Source organism: Lathyrus oleraceus, chromosome 5 (assembly GCF_024323335.1).
Source record: "Lathyrus oleraceus cultivar Zhongwan6 chromosome 5, CAAS_Psat_ZW6_1.0, whole genome shotgun sequence".
NCBI classification, from domain to species: domain Eukaryota; kingdom Viridiplantae; phylum Streptophyta; class Magnoliopsida; order Fabales; family Fabaceae; genus Lathyrus; species Lathyrus oleraceus.
The window spans coordinates 522262687-522279933 of record NC_066583.1 but is presented as its reverse complement, the minus strand read 5'-3'; the positions used below and the strand labels follow the sequence as shown (position 1 = coordinate 522279933).

At 36.7% G+C, this 17247-nt stretch overlaps 1 protein-coding gene across 12 annotated transcripts in view; it reads right to left on the bottom strand.

Moving 5' to 3' along the window:
- The window catches only part of LOC127086004 (uncharacterized), a 98169-nt gene that overhangs the window by 5087 nt on the left and 75835 nt on the right, over positions 1-17247 (bottom strand). The window lies entirely within an intron of this gene.

Here is a 17247-nt window from a genome sequence, read left to right as displayed (position 1 = left end):
AAACCCTTACCCCTCACATGACCGGAATACTCAGGAACATTTAGTACTCGACTAAGTAGGCTCCTGCAATCCTGGACCTCGGTTGAAGGTAAGATTTGGGATAAAGTCTCCTGAAATATTATTAGAGGAGATTAAAAATGAATTATATGTCTAACAAAATTTTCGATATAATTAAAGAAATAATGTTATATATACTTACACATTCGTCATAAACACTCTGAACCGCTTCAACGACAGCCCCATCCTTCCCAACCCGAGCAGCCTTCCACAATACGTGCTCCGGAAGAGATGTTGCGTCACTTTTCTCCTCGGCTAGCTACACATTGAATCAGATTATAAGATCATCAATTATAACATATTGTGACAATGTATAAGCTCATAGCATTTGAATATACTCACAATTCTTTGTTGTAACCGTGCATATCCCGTACGCCCTTTTTTGTACGGATATGCGGGTTTTGATGCCCTTTTCCGATTTTTATCGCTTACTTCCTGGATAAAAAAGTTTAAGGCATATCAGAACCAAGTAACTTAACAATTGTATAATACCATAATTAATAGACATTACATGGAATTTTTCGTTTCTTCGTTTGGCGACAAAGTTATCCCATTCTTCGGCTGAAATAATCTCCGCATACTTCATTGGCCGTTCTGCTTCAACAAATTTTCCTTCCTCATCCTTGAGAAATTTGTTGGACAAAAAGGATCGAAATCCTCAGAGTCTTTTTCCGGCCAATTGAATACAATATTTTTGCCGGCTTTCGTCGATGTGAAAGGATCTCTAAAAAACATACACATGGAGTGTGTTATTATAAGTAATATTATAAAAATATATGGTCAACAAATAGTCAACAAAAAAAACATATAACAATATATGGTAAGTACCTGTATCTCGGACCATATTTTTTCTTTGCCAACCTTCAATTCCGGACTTCTCCAATTATCACATGTAATCGGAATATGTTGTCGAACAAGGAAACCAATGTAACTTGCCAACATTGAACCGTTAGGCTCAATTAGTTGGTCTTCAGCACTCCAATGTACTTCGAATTTTTCACCCTTGTCTCTTGCACGAATGATTGACTTCATAACAGTCAATCCTCGTTTGATTTCATTTTCAACATTGTTACGTGATCCACTCGCGTCATGGGTATCTTCTTGGTTACTAGCCATTTTATCTGTAATATAGAAATGATTCAATAAGACCCAAGTAAGACAATGACCATATTCGTGAAGCTACACAAAAAACACATTCATATACCTTCCATTTCTCTCATGTTACAACAATCTAAACTCTCTCTTTTTTTCATCATTATTGAATACAAACTCACACACACCTACTGCATACAAAAGACCAATGCAAACTTATGGTGTTTGGAACATGAACAAACTTGCATCCATAATCATCAAACTTCCAAGCACAAGCTCAAACACACTCCAAATGACATCAGTTTTCAATCAGAAATAAAAAACCTTACATAACCATACAACATACAACATTCAGTGATCAAAACCATACACACAAAAATAACAAAAAATGATTTTCAACAAGGTGCTCATGAACACCATATAGTGCTCGTTTGCCCTAAACAACATTAATCAACATAATGCACAAAATGCAAAACTCAGTTTAGAAAATGCCCTAATCAAACACCTGAAAATACAAACTATTGAGAGAAATACCTTCAAGGTGACGGTAACGATGGAGAAGAAAGTGAACAGCGACGGTGGACGCAGATAACTCAGTGAACGTGAACGCAACAGCAGAAAAAGGCGACGGCGACGATGGTGAGGGAGGGAGAACGAACGGAGGACGAGAGTAATCGCAGTAGAGAGAAAACCCAGTTACGTAAACGAAATAGCATATAGCGAGGGAAAATAAAGAGACATGCAGTATATGTTATAATTTTAATGTTTACTAAAGGGGACCTTAGAGGGCGCTTGTGTAAAAAAAGCGCCCTCTAAAGGGGGCCTAAGAGGGCGCTTCTAAAAGCGCTCTCTAAGGCTTTCCAAAAACGCCTTATAAACTGGAAATGTACATGGACTTAGAGAGCGCTTTTTTAAAAGCGCCCTCTAAGGGTACCCTTAGAGGGCGCTTTCATAAACGCGCCCTCTATTGGTGTCCCTTCATTTCCTCATTATTTTTTCGCTTCACTTTAGAGGGCGCTTCGTTACAAAAGCGCCCTCTAAAGCTTTCCAAAAGTGTCTTATAAACTGGAAATGTACATGGACTTAGAGAGCGCTTTTTTAAACGCCCCCTCTAAGGGCCACCTTAGAGGGCGCTTTCATAAACGCGCCCTCTATTGGTGTCCCTTCATTTCCTCATTATTTTTTCGCTTCACTTTAGAGGGCGCTTTGTTACAAAAGCGCCCTCTAAAGTGCGCTGTCTATTCCAGTTGTTCGCTCCTTATTTTTTCTCTTCACTTTAGAGTGCGCTTTTGTAATAAAGCGCCCTCTAAGGTGCGTTGTCTATTCCAGTTTTTGGCGTAGTGAAGGATGATTAATCCATTTAAGACTTAGTTCCATTGGTTCATTCTTTGTTGCTTAAGAAATCCTAGGGTTTTACTAAGATGAAAGAGGTCGAGACCTGTGTCGTGATAGTAAATGTCTACCTTCAAGTTCAAGCACCTATGACTCATGTGCCATAATAACCTTATTTGTACATTGTCGCTGCTCAATATCAGTAACCTACATACCAACCGCAGTATCAACAACCTCCACAGGCTCCAATTTCTCAGAATCAACAAAATAGCAGAAACCAGAGTCAAGGTCAGGGCAGACGTTATGATGGAAAACATCCTCAGCATGACCATATCCCTGTATCATACACTCAGTTGTTGTTGTATCTTGTCCAGTAAGGGGCAATTGTGCCAAAAGATCTTCCGCCTGCAACTCCACCCTAAAATCACAAGCATAATCCTAATGTGTCTTGTGCATTTCATGTTGGATACATAGGGCATTCTGCAGAGGATTGTTTGGTCCTCAAGGCCATAATACAAGAGTTAATTGGTCATAAGGTTTTGTCATTCTCTGAGGCAGGACCCAATGTCATAACCAACCTATTGCCTGACCACTGTGGACAGATAGTGAATGTAGTTAATGGCGAAGATTGCTCAGATTCAGTTGATTCTTCAGAGAAGTACTGATGCTAGCAATATCATATTGATTCAATTATGTATCATTTGTAATCTTTTCTTGTTTGTTAATTGTTGTTCATTTGTAAAACTTGTCTGATTTTTCAGATGATAATAATAATGAAATAAACATGCATGTTTTGCTTAAGTCCATTCGTGTTCACTCATATTTTATTTTATCAGTATCAAATTGTTTGTCGAACAAAATCAAAAGAGAATGATGCAATTAAAAATACGCAAGATCGCTGCCTGTATGCTTTTGAATAAGATCATGCTGATGATGTAAGGCATTGTTCAATCCCTAAACACCAGAGATATAAGGAAGATAATTCCTAGTCAACCCATTTGGATGTTGTAGTAGGAGTTTCTTTCTTTAACACATAAAATCCTCATGCTTAACCAGGGACAGCGTATTCTTCATTTAGTTTAGACTTGCATTCAAATTTCAGAAGGAGAATATATCATCCAGTGATCAATCATATCACATCCCTCTCAAGAGGATGGAATCACAAATCCAGGATGGTTATCCCTTACCATTCAAAAGGAGTGAGATAGTCACGACCCATGCAACAAATCAAGGAAGTCGTGTCACACGGTTTTCTCTAGTACAAAAAGAAAAGATGAAACAAAATTAAAAGCCCGCTAAGTCAAAAACATGAAAACAAGATTGACTTATATGTGTGTGTTTGGGGTGAGTCTGGAGATGCACCTTCGAACTTCGAAATATGTGAGCTTTTTTGTATTTTTCATCTCATGCCCTAGTAATATATATGGTGCATTAAAAAATGTCCATGAATTAAGGGATTTGGTTAACACACTCTTAGGATTGTTTTTCGACCCTTGTGAAAAATCAAAACTACCTTTAGAATTCAGAAATAAATCTTTGGACGCACCTCAAACACACACAATCAATTCATTTTTGAGTCATGAATTTAATTCGGAAATACATTTCCTTAAATATTAACGGAGGTGTATTTTCAGAACCTACTAAACCAGAAAGAATTGCATAAACCAAACAGATGCAGAAACAAAGATTAATTACATTGATAACATGAAAAATGAAATATTACATAGATAATTGTTAACATAAATTGAACTTTGCATTTGAACATCAAGATGTACGTTTCAACATATTTATAATATGTTTTACTGATCTTGCAATCATTGCATCCAACTTGATCAAACATTTTGTTTCGTAACGGTTAAACGTATTTCACATAACTCTTAAATCTGCATCCGTCTTCAGCTTAAAGTTGTTGAACTGAATCTACCATTCATTATCAACCGAGAGTGAACCTTACTTGAGTTTCACAATTCTTTAATGAACTTAAATGCAATTGAGGACTCCGCGTAGTTGAGTCATATTTCATGGAGACTCATAATGCGTCCAAAAATGCATTTCCAAAATTTAAGTGACATTTTTAAATTTTTATAGGATGGTTTTCCGACACTTATGTAGAGATAAACAATTTCCTTATTAAAGGTCTCTAAGAGGAATTGAAATAAATATATTTAAAAAATTAGTATTATACTTATTTAAGGAATAAAGTTTTCTAACCAAAAGAATTTTTCCCTAATTTTTTTGTGCCTAATTTTTTTCTAACAAAATAGAGACCTGATTATATTTCACTAATTTTCATTCATCTCTCAATTAATATCTCTCATAACCCTCTTTAACTCTCAATTAATGTAATTCATATCAATTAATTGTTTTTTGAAAATTTTGTATCCGGCTTGGGACCAACTAGTTTAGTGAATTGCTAATTTCATCTTTAAGTGTTGGAAAAATGCCCTATAAAAATTTGAAAATACTCTTCCAAAAATGCATCTTCGGACGCACCTTGCACCTCACTAAAACACGCCTCAACTTGTTGATGTTTTTTATGTAAATCAAGTGGTGTTACTGGTTCCCTCAGGTGGTGTAAACGGTTACCACTAAAGTTGATTTAATTCCATGTCAGATGTAACCGATTATCCACTTTTGTGTAACGATTACAAGCTTAATATTTTGATTTTTTCTAATATTTTACTTGGTCAATTCAGTTCCCAATTGTGTTGTATCTCTTGTATAAGTGTTTAGAATGCACACTCATCTCAGGTTAATGCAATAATAATCTCTCATCCTCAATTCTCCTCATTCACACTCCACATCCAAAGTATCTCCACCATTATTCACCAAACTTGTGGTGCCATGTTCCAACATTTGACATCTAGAGTCTGGTTCAGATCCACAAACACCTAGTGTGCAACATGGATTATGTTTCACAATTCATGGAGACTCATAATGCGTCCAAAAATGCATATCCAAAATTTAAGTGGCATTTTCAAATTTTTATAGGATGGTTTTCCAGCACTTATGTAGAGATAAACAATTTCGTAATTAAAGGTCTCTAAGAGGAGTTGAAATAAATATATTTAAAAAATTAGTAATATAATTATTTAAGGAATAAAGTTTTCTAACCAAAAGAATTTTTCCCTAATTTTTTTGTGCCTAATTTATTTTGCTAACAAAGTAAAGCCCTGTTTATTGTTACTAAATTTTAGTAATTTTCATTCATCTCTCAATTAATATCTCTTATAATTCTCATTAACTCTCAATTAATGTAATTCATATCTATCAAAAAAAATTGAAAATTTTGTATCTAGGCTTGGGACCAACTAGTTTAGTGAATTGCTAACTTCATCTTAAGTGTTGGAAAAGTGCCCTATAAAATTTTGAAAATACCCTTCTGAATCCGAAAATGCATCTTGGGACACACCTTACGCCTCACTAAAACACACCTCAACTTGTTGATGTTTTTTATGTAATTCAAGTGATGTAACCAGTTACCTCGGGTAGGTAACCGATTACATCAAGGTCTAAAGTTCAATCAAGTAGCAAAAATGTGGAGTTTTTGAAGGTGTAACCAGTTAACCATTTTGGTGTAAACGGTTACCACAAAAGCTGATTTAATTCAATGTCAGGTGTAACCAATTATCCATTTTTGTGTAACTTTACAAGCGTAATATTTTGATTTTTCCTGCTATTTTACTTGGTCAATTCAGTTCCCAATTGTGTTGTATCTCTTGTATAAGTGTTTAGAATGCACACTCATCTAAGGTTAATGCAATAATAATCTCTCCCCCTTAATTCTCCTCTTTCACACTCCACATCCAAAGTATCTCCACCATTGTTCACCAAACTTGTGGTGTCTTGTTCCAAAACTTTACATCAAGAGTCTGGTTCAGATCCACAAACACCTAGTGTGCAACATGAATTATGTTTCCAATGAAAGAATCCTTGCAAACATACCTATCTTTGATGCTAAGAATTAGGATAAATGGTGCAAGGAAATGAAGGTGTTGTTTGGATACCAAGATGTTCTTAAAGTAATCAATAAAGATGTTACTCCTCTTGTTCAAAATGAAACAGAGGTGCAACAAGCAACGCATAAGGAAGAGAAGAAGAAATAGTTCAATGTGTTGATGGCGATGATTTTAAGAAAGTTGATGATTATGAATCGTCAAAGTAAGCGTGAGAGATCTTAGAGAAGGCATGTGCATGGGTTGACAAGGAAAAGATGGTCAGGTTACAAACTCATAAACGCCAGTTTGAATTGATTCGAATGGAGGAAAAGGAGACAATCAACGATTTTGCAATGAGAATCACTTGGTTGGTGAATCAAGTGAAGGCATGCAAAGAAACTGTTATGGAGTTGTATGTTGCTGCTAAAATCTTGTGTTCCTTAACACCAAGATTTAACAATGTAGTTGTGGCAATTGATGAGTCAAAGGATCTTGCGATGATGAGCAAAGAGGAGCTGCAAAGTTCTCTTGAGGCTCATGAGAAAAAGATGGAAAAGAGGAATAACGATAAGGCAAAGGCGGAGATCGCTTTGCAAGCTCGTTTCAATGAGAAGGACAAGAGATTAAAAGGAAAATGGCCCAAGAAAAGCAAAGGGAATTTTCATAATTTGGGTGGAAGAGAGTCCTAAAATTCAAATGTTTTGACTTGTCAAAGGGGTGAGAGCATCTACAATAAACATGATGGTCAAGGAATCTTTAGAGGTAGAAGGAAGAGGTTTGATAAGAGCAAGGAGATGTGCTATAAGTGTTAATGGTTCATTCATTTTGCAAAAAAAATACAATGTGAACAAGAAAGAATCTCAAGGGATGAAACCAAGGTTGCAAGATAAGAGTTTGATGAAGAGAATATAATTTTGGTCATGATCAAAGAAGGGAATTATAGAAGCAAACAACTGTGGGACAACAACTGCAACAACTCAAAGAATGCTAAAAAGGTCGGTTGAATGATACGATTAATCGGTTGCATGAAGAGGGAGATACCATGATGAGTTTGAAAGGAGTTCAATGTAGTGATGAGTGGTATTTGGACTTGGGTTGTTCAGCTCATATGACAGGAATAAAGAATTGATGTGTCAAAATCTATCGTGCCATGAAGAATAAACTAAAGTTTGCAGATGAAACCACCCTAATGGTCGATGGGGTCGATGATGTTTTGATCATGAGAAGGGATAATGGACATTACTTGATCACAGATTCTTGTACATTTTTGGAATCAAATGTAACCTTCTAAGTATTGGCCAATTTCTTGAGAAGGATTACAAGATTCACATGGAAGACAATGGGTTGTGCGTTATGGATATAAGAGGAGGCTTGGTCCTTAAAGCGCATATGGCTGCCAATAGAACCTTTAAGGTTGAGTTAAAGGTTATAGAGTATAAATGTCTTGCTACTACATCAAGTATACAACAGTGGATATGTCACTATCGTCTTAGACATCTCAATTTCAGAGATCTCAAAGACTTTCAAAAGAACATAATGGTAACAGGGTTGCCATCGATCAACATACTAGCTGAAATTTGTGAAGAATGTGTGCAAGCGAAGCAACATAAGGGAAAATTGAGAAAGTAGATTCTATTGGTGGCAATATGTATTTTGTCACATTTATCGATGATCATAGTACAAAACTATGGACATACCTAATCAAGATAGATAACAATGTATTTCATGATCGTCCGTCATTACATATATTTAATCGAAGAATCAGACAAAACAAGTGAAAATTAAGATAAAATGAAGAAGAAGAAGGAAAAAATAGCTAAGCATGGAAACTGTGGACTTATTGAAAATTTGAGTGAAAAAGGGAGCAAAAGTGTGCAACCACTGGAATAATCATGTGCACCATCACGTAGCATCGTGCACACAATGGGGTCTTTAAAGTTGCATCGCGCATGCGATACAAGGAATCACGCGCGTGATAAATACTTTTTATGGGCTTTTTCAGATGCGTTCTGGTCCATTCTAACGCCTTTAAAAGGGGATTTTCTGAACTTTCACAAGAGTTACAAAATTGGGAGATCTAGGCACGATTTTGAGAGCACAAGTGGTGATTTTTATAACATTAGAAGTTATTGGAGACCATTACTTCAACGTATTTCACATGTTATTTTCATCTATCAATTATGGTATTTTTAATTTCATTATGAGTAGCTAAGCTCCTCTAGATTAGGTTGTATAATGATGAACCTATTTCTATATTGTTGGAATCTATGCTGATTTAACCATTGTGTGAACCTTTTGAACTATAATTCCATTCAATTGCTTCTTGTTCATAATGCTTTTTATGTGAGATGATATTTTAATATGATTTTGGGAACATAAGGAATACTGACCATTAGTCTATGTGTTGGACTTAGGGAAATTGTTGTACTTACGCTGGTTGAATAGGAATAGAAGACCCTGAGTAGTGGCATAAAGAATTAACACTTTATACATCACCTAACCCTGCTTACGCTGGAGGACTAGGGATAAAAAGCTCTGAGTGGTGGTTAGTGAGTTATTTCATGAGGGATCAACTATAACAATTTTGTTAATTCGTCGTGGTGTTACAACTTGGCCGCTTTCGTGATATTGTTTAATTGTTTATTTACTTTTCGCACAGAAACTCAACCCCCCCCCCCCCTTACTAGTTTTCTATAAATTGCACACATTTTGTCTTGCTTGAAGGAAGTTCATGTGGGTTCGATCTTTTTATTACTTCGACGATGTCAATACACTTGTCGAGAAGTCATCAAGTTTTTTGCACCGTTGCCAGGGACTGTTAATTTTTCATCAAGGCGACGTTTGTGCAATTTTTTTAGTCTTTTAATTTTATGTTTTATTTTCTTGTTTCTCATAGTGCTATTGAGGTATTTTCTATTTGTGTATGTACCGTTCAGGATCCACATTAATACCATTGGATCCAAAAATTGAAAGAATCGCACGTGCTCTCAGAAAAGCTGTTAGAGGAGCAACTCTGAAAAGAGGAATACCAGAAGAAGAGCAATTATCAAGTTCTTCATACTCTGAAGATGAAGCCGTAATGGCAGATGCACAACCCCTAACTATGGGGGATTATTATAAATGAACCGATGAAGGACACTTCTCCAGAGGGTTTGTACCGGTAGACCCTGCTAACTTTGATATTAAAAATTATGTGCTTTAAGGTTTGAGAGAAAATTTGTTCGACGGGAACACGATTAGAGACCTATGGGTGCATCTTACACACTTCTATGAAACAACTTCAATGTGAAAATCAACTGATGCCATTGAAGACCAGGTTAAATTGAGGTTGTTTGGGTTCTCACTAATTGGAAGGGCGAAATATTGGTTACTTTTCCTTCCGAATGGAATGATACGGTTATGGAAGGAATTAGAGGATAAATCCCTGGAAAGATTTTTCACTACTACTCAGTTTACCGAGCGCTAAGCAGAAATTGTGAGGTTTGAGCAGTAGGAAACTGAGTCACTTTATGACTCTTAGAAAAGATTCAAACTTTTGTTACGCAGATGCTCGAATCACAACATGAATAATATGGAGCAGATGCAAAACTTCATTAAAGGTCTCAGAGTCAAACTCACGTATTTTTGGATGCTTCTATGAGAGGTACTATCTGAAAAATGAATGAACCATAGGTAAAAGATATCATTAAGAAGATGTGTATAATTGAGTAGCGATCCAAGAACGAAAGGTCGATCAAGATGGGAACTGTGGGCACGCCTAAAGGTATGTTACCTATTGATACCCACATTGCACTTTTAGCTCAGATTGAATTATTAAATAAAAAGCAAGCTGGAAGAAGCTTAGTTAAAGCTAACGTAAGTCAGGTACAAGCACTTAAAAGTGATTTATATGGAGGATAACATGCGAATGGAAGGTGTTCATTGGAAGGGATAAGTGAGGGTACAAATCAAGGTGACCAAGAGGAAAGAGGAGACATCATTGATCAACTTATAGACAAAAATTCTCCTCGGGGGAGAACAAAGAAGCAGATCATGACTGAACCAAATCCTCCTTTACCAGATCACGTAAAACCACCGTACCCAATAATTAAAAAGAAAGTGGTTTAAGATGATGAAGTGAGAATGTTTGCAAAGTTCAAGGAAATTCTAGCTACTCTCCGGGAAAGTATTTCGTTCCATGAAATTTTAGAACTAATGCCTAAGTTTGCTAAATTTATGAAGGCGTTACTAAATGGGACGGAAGAGAAAAGGACCAAGGAACATGTAAACATGACCGAAAAGATTGATATGGTAAAACCTCAATCCTTACAACCTAAACTAAAGACTCAAGTAAATTTATGAAGGAGTTACTAAATGGGGCGAAAGAGAAAAGGATCAAGGAACATGTAAACATGACCGAAAATGATGATATAGTAAAACCTCAATCCCTACAACCTAAACTAAAAGAATTAGGTAAGTTTACTATTTCCTATAATATCAGTGAATTCAATATTCTACATGCTCTATGTGATTTGGGATCTAGCATAAATGTCATGCCACTGAAAACTGTCAAAGAATTAAAATTGGGTGAGATCACACCGAGTAACATGACTCTCAGTCTAGTTGAATTGTCTATTACTAATTCAATTGGTACTTTACGCGACATATTAGTACATGTCGACGACTTATTGTTTCCTATAGATTTTATAGTGCATGATACAAAAGAAGATTCAGGAGGATCTATTATTCTTGGACATCCATTCTTGGCAACCGGGAAAGCGAAAGATTGATGTGGAAACCGGTCAACTTATGTTGAAGTAAAATAAAAGGAATGTGGTTTTCAAGGTATATGACTGGACACCTTATGTGGATAATTTGCATACTTTTTAATATCTGGATGAAAAAGGTAGGAAAGTAGACAAAGGAACAATGAGAAAGGAAGTGACAGGCGTGAGGGTATCCCTTGCGCCTGACGTACCTTAGACATGGACTATCAAGCTGGTGATGTTAAAAAAGCGTTTGATGGGAGGCAACCTATCAATAAGAATTTATTTTTATATCATAGTGAATATTAATTTTTCTAACCTTGTTAATTTTTGTGCTATGTTGTTGGAAGAGAAAATAGGTGAAAGAAGAAAAGAAAGAAAAAGCAAAAGGGAAGAAAATAGAAAAAGAAAAGAGAGAGGAAAGTTTCATCCCCTAGAATCATCACGTATGATAATATAAACTAGTTCTTTACGATAACAAAATTTGATATTTATTTATACAAACACAATTAATATAAAGAGAATAACACACAAATCACACATGACAATTTTAGAATAATTATACTCTAATCTTTTTTGAGTCGTGATATCTCCTCTTCTTAAATATTTGAAAGTTGGATCTCTCTCACAAATCTCTATTCCCCTATTTATTTTAAGAATACACATATTGAATTAATAAAACATAATTGCACCTTTCTTAAAGGTTATACAAACAACTACTAAAGTTGAAAAAACTAAAGAGAGGTCAACTCAATCTTTATCAAATTAATTAAAGTTTATTTTAAAACACAAACAACTAGTTCATTGAAATGATAACTTGTTTAGTACACAAGTAAGATCTTACTTAATACATAGAAATAAGATCTTACAGAATATAGAGATTAAAAACATAGGAACAACATGAAAAGCTTTTAAAATGACATAGACATTGATTAACAAAGATATGAACTAGTTTCGAGTATTTTTTAACCATCCATCTGAAGGTGAGAAAAACAAGAAAGGGGGGGTTTGAATTGTTTGAAAAATAAGCGCTTTTGCAAAATGAAATCACACAATGATTTTATACTGGTTCGCTTATAACACAAAGCTACTCCAGTCCACCCGGCCAAGGTGATTTCGCCTTCAACAAGGACTTAATCCACTAATCTTGAAAGATTACAAACAACCCCTAAGAGAGAAGAAAATCTCTTAGTCCTCTCAAGTCTACAGACTACAAAGAGTCACTTGAGGAAATCAAATAAAAAATTAGATACAAGATGTGTAATCTAGAGTGCTTCTAAGAAAGCAAATATTACAAACTTAAGAACAAATTTTTCACTTGATAAGCAAAAGCTTAGTGAAAATCTTTGAAGAACAAAGATGTTTTTCTTGAGCGTGATATGATTTCAGTATAGTTTTGGCTAGTGATTTTTTCGTGTTTACTGAATGAGATTTCTTCTCTATTTATAGGAGTTGAAGTAGAGTTGAAGTAGCGTTGAATCTGTTGGATATAGAGATGTAGTTACGCCATTCCATTAATAGCTTCTGCAGTAGACTTTTTCTCTTAGAAGTGACTACTTACCACAATTAGTATCTTCTTTCTTGGAAGTGGAGATTAACGTCTCTTTCTAATTGAGGAAATCCATTTGCAGAACTTTAACTTGGCTTAAACGTTACTTCATCATGATTAACAATTCTGATTAGAGTCTTTGTGTATCTGGAGAAACTGGCTTCTGATGTTATCTCTTGAAAGTTCAGATGGCGCTGATAACTTCAGAATTTACAGAAGGCATTTGTTCAGAGTCAGAGCTTCTAGACTTTACTTCATGTTCAGATGCTTCTGATACTTTGTAGTTTTGTCCAGATTCAGAGCTTCTTGAAACGAGATTCCACTTTAGATGCTTCTGATACTTGAGATTTTGCATCTGATCTTGTTGTGCATCTGATGACATCATCAGATTTATTTCTTCTTTCTTTAGAACCCTGCACACTTAGAAACTTTTCGTTAGGGTGCCATTTTTGGTTTCATCCTTTGTTATCATCAAAATCATGGAGTCTGTTGTAGAACACTTTTTGTTCTTACAATCTCCCCCTTTTTGATGATGACAAAACAAATAAAATTATCAGATGAAACATGAAAAATATTAGATCAGATAGACAAAAGCTCCCCCTGAGTTAGCGCTAGGGAGTTCAGAAGTTCTTACCAGAGCTTTCCAAGCAATAAGATTTCTGAAAACTTTCTGCAAATGCTTAACTTTAAAGTTAGAATTATTTAATCAGAGCTATTATTTAATCAGAGCTATTTATATAATTGTTGCAGAATGCTTAAGGTTTTAGACATAATTTTCATCAGAGCTATTTAATAATTTCTCCCCCTTTTTGGCATAATCAAAAAGGCATAAAAAAAATAAAGAGAAAAACACTTCATTGAAAAGCATAAAGGCAAACAGCAGTCAAAACATTAGATTCAACAGAATATCAGAGCTAAAAAGAAAAACAGAAGCAAAAAACACTTAGGCAAACAAACAAGAAAATAAATCCTAAGTGCCTAAGGGTTCGGAGGTTGAGGAAGTCTCTGAAGCAACATGGCAAACATGTTCTGGATGTTTTCATTCAGGGCATCTTGTTTGTCCATCCTGGCACGAAGCTCATTCTGATCTTTCTTGATCTCTTGCTGATCTTGCTTGATTTCCTTCAGAGTGTTAAGAATCAGAGGGATCGCAGAGGAAGACTCCCCCTGAATCAGAGCTTGCTGAGCTTCAGCTTCAGCAGCAGCTTGGGCTTCTGCATCTGCCTTAGCCTTGGCTTCAGCTTCCTGAATCCTTAGAAGTTCTGCTTCCTTTGCCAGGCGTTCTTCTTCCAACCTCTTAGCTTCTTCTTCAGCTTCCCTAGCCAATCTTTCTTCCTCTAACCTTCTGGCCTCAGCTTCTCTAGCCAGTCTCTCTTGGAGCCTTTCCTCAGAGTCTCTGATGTAGCCATTTCTGACTTGTTCAGAGATACTCTTCAGCCTATAAGACTCAGAGGTCATCCAACTAATGACTCTGTTCCAGTGTGTCCTAACAGATTTAGGATCATCACTAACTTCAGAGTTTTTAGCCAGAGACTTGATCTTCTGGACTGAGGCTTCTGCAACCTGTATAATGGCCTCCTCAAGGGTAGGTATGGTAAGTTCAGGTTCAGGTTCAGGTGAATGAGGTGGAGAGTTTTGAGGGCTGAGATTTAGAGGTTGAGGTTCAGTTTGTTGAGGTTCAGATTGTTGAGGTTCAGATTGTTGAGGTTCAGTTTGTTGAGGTTCAGATTCTGCTTGAAGTTCAGAATCTGCGTCTGGTTGAAGACTAGGAGATGAAGCATATAATGGATTTAGGTCTAAAGGGTCAGAGTCTGGTCCAGGTACAGCGGGAATAAGTGGTGGAGTGATATTAGAGGTGAAGGGATCAGATGGTTGAGTTTCAGAGGGTAAGGTTGTTGTTTGTTGTGGTGGAAGTGAAGTTTGGAGGGGAGAGGTTACTTCAGTTTGTGTTTGAGTTTGTGGGGCGAAATTTTTAGCATAGATTTCAGCTATTGTTGGGGAGTTTGGGTCAGAGTGTTCTTGATCAGAGGACTCATGATCAGATAACTCTTGGTCAGAAGAAGGGGAAAGGTAAGGGGGTGATTCATATTCAGAGGATGATGAAGAGCTGTGGTGATATAGTTGATTAGGGTCAGAGGTTGTTGTGAAATTACGAGCAATTTTTAGAACAGGTGGAGGTTGAGAGGTTCTGGTGATTGAGGGTGGTATTTCAGAGGTGGTATATATTGGTTGAGAGGAGAGAGGGTTAGAGGAAGCCATTATAGATTCAGAAGAGACAGGAGGAATAGACTTACCAGAAGAGACATCCAGAGGTGCTGAAGCTTTGGTGCCAGAGGTTTCTCCAAGTCTGGCTTTCTTTGCCTTCCTTGCTTCCTCAGCTATCTTCTTCTCAGAAAGACCTCTTTTGTATCTGACCAGATCTTCCACAGAGTCCAGACAGTCTTCAAGGCGGAAATCAGAGATATCAATGCCTTCATCCAGACGATCCTGAAGATAGATAGCAATGGCATCTCTGGGTTCATTCTTGAAGAACCTTTCAAGGCCATGAGGCATCTTCCTCTGATCCTTCAGAGCTTCCCAGGTCACATTCATAGTGGGCTTGACTCTGATGTCTTTGATGATTCCCATACTCCTTAGATTTTTGGCATTCAGAGGCTTTCCCACATCAATTGCCAGATCATCCATACATCTGGTCTTCTCCAGAGCATCTACCAGCCCATGCTCAATGAAGATGTCAGAGAGCAATCTACCCAGAGGAATGTAGGATCTGGGCTTCATGTTATTCCTCGTTTCTCTGACTGAATCCCTCAGATATCTGAAGAGGAGAACAGGGAGGTTGATTGGAATACCCTTCTGAATACAGTAGAGGATGCATTTCTGATCAGCATTTATATAATCTGAAGAGTTGGAGGCTGGACGATGATGGATTGTTCCCAGAATAATCTTCAGCCAAACTCGGAGGTTCTGATGAAGCTCCTTGTTCTTAGATGGGTTTCCTTCAACATTTGCTTTGAAGATTGTAGGGTTAATGACTTCTGTGATGCGCTTGGACCTTGGAGGAATGTTGTAAATCCTTTTACCTCCAGCTTTCTCCATATTCAGCAAAGAAGCAATAGACGCTTCTGTGATAATGATCTTCACTCCCAGAACAAAAGAAACAATGAACTCGTCATCAGCATCTGCACATCTCCAGAATTCCTTCACCAGAAGAGGATAGATTGGACCATACAATCTGTTGAAGTAGGTTTCCCAACCTTGCTTGTGAAGATCTTCAGTAAGATCAACACCGTTTCTTCTTAAGTTCTCAAAATCCACCAGTGATTCACACAGTACATCCAAACCTTCAAAGGGAGTTGAAAGGTTTATGTGTTGTTCGCGTTCCAAAATGTGAGGTTCTTTGTAAACTGGGGTTGTGCTAACGTCTACAACCATGGGTGTTTGAGTGTTTGAGGTTTGGGGATTAGAAGCAGCTTCCATTTGTTGGGAGAAGTTAAAAACTGCTTGCTCTTGAGGATTCATGATGAAGATTGATGAAGAAGATGAAGAACTGAGAAGGTTGCAGAGAAAACTTCGAGAGAGGGTTTAGGGTTTAAGAGTGAGTGAAGAGTGATAAGTGTGTGAAATGTGAGAAAAGTGTTTATATACCTAAGGGTAAAAACACATGCAAAACGACACATTTAATTGCGTTGGAACAGAACACAAGATTTGCACGCTAGGGGAGGAAAAATGATTATAGCTAATAAATGAATGTCTAATCCCAACAGTAAGCACACTGCTCGAGGAGATTTCAAGCGTTCTGACCTTTGATTTCTTTTGACAGCTGTCTAGAAGTTCTAGGGTTAGACGCATGTTCCCCACGTGTTGATGTATCTGATCTTCAGGAATACCAAAGGATTTCTGAAGATTTCTAACTCAGATATCTTCTTAACTTGGTAGAAGTATCAGAGTCAGAGGCAGAAGTGTATTTGTTTTTATCAGAGTCTCATTTTACATGTTCAGAGCCAAATTTTACTCAGGGCAATTTTTAATGTTCAGATTTTCTAATATAAAACGAAATCTATCTTCAGCTAGAGGCTTAGTAAAAATATCTGCCCATTGATGTTCTGTATCAATGAACTTCAGCGTTACTATTCCTTTCTGAACATAGTCTCTAATAAAATGATGTTTAATTTCTATGTGTTTGGCTCTGGAATGCAAAATAGGATTCTTACTCAAACAAATAGCAGCAGTATTATCACAAAGGATAGGAATGTTACTCTCAAAGATTTGTAGATCTTCTAGCTGATGTTTCATCCAGAGCATCTGAGTTGTGCACAGTGACGCTGAGATATATTCTGCTTCTGCAGTTGATAGAGCAATTGTTGACTGTCTTTTGCTAGCCCAGGAGATTAGATTGTTTCCCAGAAGCTGGCAATTTCCAGATGTGCTTTTTCGTTCTATTCTATCTCCTGCATAATCTGCATCACAATAACCAGAAAGCCTATACTCTGATGTTTTCTCATACATCAGGCCCAGGTTAGGAGTTCCTTTCAGA